Source organism: Phacochoerus africanus, chromosome X, assembly GCF_016906955.1.
Source record: "Phacochoerus africanus isolate WHEZ1 chromosome X, ROS_Pafr_v1, whole genome shotgun sequence".
Lineage (NCBI taxonomy): Eukaryota > Metazoa > Chordata > Mammalia > Artiodactyla > Suidae > Phacochoerus > Phacochoerus africanus.
This window is the reverse complement of record NC_062560.1, coordinates 72441593-72446098: the sequence shown is the minus strand read 5'-3', so window position 1 is coordinate 72446098 and position 4506 is coordinate 72441593.

Below are 4506 nucleotides of genomic sequence, written 5' to 3'. Positions count from 1 at the left end.
AGTCTTATTTTATTATTTTAATACTTTAAAATGTTAAGCTCTATAATGTATATTGATATAATTCCAATCATTACTATTTTGTGATAGAAGATGTTTAACATTCTTCATGAGCTGTGTAGTCCTTATATTTTTTTCCCTTGGTGTAGGAACAGGAGGGATGTTTCTTTTCTGTTAACTACTCATATATGTAACTAACAAAATTGTGCCGTGTTATCTACCTATTACATATGATAAAAATGGAAGTTTTTAGTAGCCTGATAGTAAACTGCCACCATAACTATTTGAAAATTATAACAAGTTTGATTTTCCCAAAATACTCTTCAGTAAAAATAAGTGCCCAAATTTGGGATAGTTAAATCAGCACTTCATCAGCTCACTTAATCTATGCATAATGAGAGAAGGGGGTTCACAACAAGGTGCTTATTATACTTAACAAAGTTAAATGTATGTATTTCTTTTCTAATTTTTGATTAAGATCAATAGAAATAGTAGTGATTTTTTTTTTTTTCCTCTCACAAGTTTCCCACAGCTTATCTCTGAAAATGGCAAAGGTATTGACAGGTGAGGAATGCCTGTTTATCTAATTTCTATTCCAGTATATTTTGCTTTTAAGATGTCAAATAAAATGGAGACTGTGAAATGACATACAAAGTAATTTGTTTAAGTGTCTAAATAAAATATGTATCTGTATGGTCTAGGAATCCTAGTAGGAAACCTGTGGGATACATTTTTAGCTTAGCTGCATATTTTTGTCAGGAAGTTATTATCATGTGAATGCTGTTTTATTTTTTTTGTTTGTTTTTCTGTCTTTTTGCCATTTCTTGGACCGCTTCTGTGGCATATGGAGGTTCCCAGGCTAGGGGTCTAATCGGAGCTGTAGCTGCCAGCCTATGCCAGAGCCACAGCAACGCAGGATCCGAGCCGTGTCTGTGACCTACACCACAGCTCACGGCAATGCCGGATCATTAACCCACTGAGCAAGGCCAGGGATCGAACCCACAACCTCATGGTTCCTAGTCGGATTCATTAACCACTGCGCCACAATGGGAACTCCTGAATGCTATGTTAGAGCTTAACAACCACCACTATAAAAAATTCCTGATGTGGACTACAAGAGACAATACTTTAAAGTTGGACATCTGATTGATGCAGCTTTCTGCTTTAAATGAAAATTTCTTTGCTTACATACCTAGTCTTCTAAGTTCCATAACTCACTAAATTCATATCTAGATACCATAAAACATTCTTCCCATCTTTGTGATGGTGCTTTAACTGTAATACTTGTCTTTACACAAACAGTACAAAAGGAACAAAATAAAGCTTAAAAAATTACACTTCACCATCCAATTTAGATCACTTTAACAAGAAGCCATTCTTTTTTCCAGTTCCTATAATCTACAAAGATAACATGTAGACATAATTCTCTTGAAAGTAAACAAGCTGTGAAAAGACTTTCTTAGAAGGCATTTCTCCCCCACCACACAAACAAAATTTATTGGCTTTCCATAATACTTTTTTTGTCTAATAAAAAAATGAAGTATTTCATGCTCATCCTAGAATAAATAATTTTTAAACTAAAGAATGGAATAAATAATTACATCTGTCTGATAAAACCATTCATCTTCAGTGACAAAATTAGACATATCCTTTTTGAGTATATGAAAGAACAATGAAATAGTTATATGACATAATTACATGATAGCCAGGCAGTCTTAGTAATCTTGGATTGGTCTCTTGTAGATGAGATGTTAAGTCCAGGGTCTTTATGTTTAGTTTCCCATCCCACTTTTTGTTATTAAATTTTATGTTCCAGGGAGTCCCCATCATGGCTCAGCAGGTTAAGAACTGGACTAGTATCCATGAAGATGCTGTTCAATCCCTCACCTGTTGAGTAGGTCGCAGACGCGGCTCAGATCTGGTGTTGCTGTGGCTGTGGCACAGGCTGGCAGCTGCAGCTCCAATTCAACTCCAGCCTGGGAACTTCCATATGCCATAGTTGCGGCCCTAAAAGGAAAAAAAAAAAAGTTTATGTTCCAGAGATTCTTTATGTCAAGGGATAGACTTTGCAATGTAATACTTTAATAGCTGGTTTGCTCACATACACAGTGTTGAACACTTCCTCAACTGTGCCAAGATATAACAAATCAGACAAATTTCATAGGCTTTTTTTGAAGTAGTTCCCTAAAGGGGTCTGATGAGGTAGGCTGGAATCTAGGCTTACAGGGTTTTCAAGTCAGATGGAAAGTGACTGGGACTTTCTTACATTATGGGTTAAATAGTTCCAATATTGCCAATTGGTCTAAAATTTTTATTATTATTTGTCCAAGTTTTAAAAAGATTTCCCTTTGGAATAGTTACTTGGGTAATGCTCAAACAGTGAGCATTGCCCTAGCAACTGGAACAAGGCAGGTGAAAACACTTTTAGTTTGAGATATCTAGTGCTTAAGCCTTGACTCTACAAAATGCACAATTCCTCTTGCAGGGCCTCTAGAGTACCAATAAAAATAGCCAGTTCCTTTCTATATAAAAGCCAAGGTTCTGAGACCTTTGTTAACTAGTATCAACTTATTTACAAGCTAATTCTTTTGGTAGGACAGAGTGGAATTGAACAAAGTTGAAGGGATTTTCTTATTCAATATTCTAGGGTTCTAATCTAGTTCTGCATTTTCTCTAAATAAAGCCTTATCAATCCTAAAAGCTTTATTCAGTAGAACTCAAATTCTAGCCAGTTTTTTCTTGATTCTCATAATAAAGAGAAATAGAACTATCTGAACAAGAGGATTCTTTAGTTCCTCTGCATTCATAGAAGGTGAGTCTTTTTTTCCTGGAAGCAAGCATATTTGAGGTTAAGAACTGTGCTATACCTTCCTTCAAAAATTCTTAAAAATATATCTGGGATTTACTTCAAATTAAACCAGTGAAAGAAGGGGGTATCAAAATAAACAAAAGAGGGGTAGGTAGGTGACCACAGAAGGGAAGAAGAGTAAAGATGAAACAAAATTGGCCATGAAGTGATGATTGCTGAAGCTGAGTGATGGCTTATATTGTATATAGTTGAAATTTTTCTGCAGTAAAAGTTGTCTATCATATTGTATTATCTATCATACATATCTTTAAGGGAAGGTCAAGGTTCAAGCTGCTGGGTGTCCTGTTATGAGGTCTGAGTTGAATTTGAGAACTCTGAGTATTTCTAAATATTTTCCTCTCCATCATGGTATAGGCCACTTAGAAGTGACAATCAGACAAATCTATCTCCACATGACCCTGAACTGTTTTGGAAAAATGCCTTCTTTTAGTAATTCCCAAATTCTCCTTGTGAAAGTACTTTGACTTACATTTTTAGGTCTTATAAGGCAGGCCTATATTGGTAAAATCTATATTTTTAACACAAATCTTTCGATTGATGCAGGGGCTGAATTCTTATCTGTCCTATCTTGACTCAGGTTTTCTAGACCCAATTTATATGAAAGAAAATCCACTGCTTTCCACTGGTTCCACTGTAACCAGGAACAACTGGAATAATCTCTTCATATGGGTTCCCTGCTCCCCTTGTCTCCCCTCAGTACATTCTTCACACAGCCTCCACAATGATCTTAAAACCCTCCAATGACTTCCCATTTCAAAATCTCACAGATCTCATCTCTCATCAGTCCCCCTTACCATGGTCCATCTCATCTCAGGTTATTTGCATTTGCTGGTATTTTTCTCTGCATTGAATGTTCTTGCACAAGATCTTCTTATGACTGGTTCCTTTTTGCCATTCACATCTCAGCTCAAATGCCATGTCCTCAGTATGGATTTCCTCTATCTACTCACCCACAGATATTGAGCAAAGTTGCCAAACTGCACCAGAATTACATTGGGGGCTTTGTCTAATGCATTACTATTATGGAGGTTTGCTATCCCATATATACTGAATTAGAATACGTATTTTAACAAGATCCCTAGGTGAACCCTAGACATTAAAGCTTAAAGCACTGGTCTAATATGTGATGGCTAAGAGATTTCTTCTTTTTCTATGAGTAATCATTAAGGAATAATTAACTCAATTGACAAAGAGCCTTAGGTAATAGTGCTATATGTCTAGGTACAGGAATTCTATTGAAAGCTAACTAGTTTGAATATAGTAGGTTATTTTAAGCCCATCAGCAGAAATCTCTTCCAAATACTTTTCTCTTTGAATGTATATTGGCCTACTGGGAATATAATTATATTCATTTTTTTTCAGGATTGTGTTATTTAAGCAGGTTTAGAATTTTTAGTCTTCTCTAAGTCTCAAGTATTAAGATGGGCAACTTTAAAGCATTCCATTTTGGTTTTAGCAAAAACACAAACTTTTGAGGAATAATCATGCTGTCGACATTGTAACTTTAAATTCCTAGCTCAAGTTGTTAATGAACAAAATTCTATAAGATGTTAAACTGCAGGCCAAACTGCCTAAGATCAATTTTAAAGTGAAAACTCTTTTAATGAAGAATGAACATTACAACACTTTAAACAAACTAA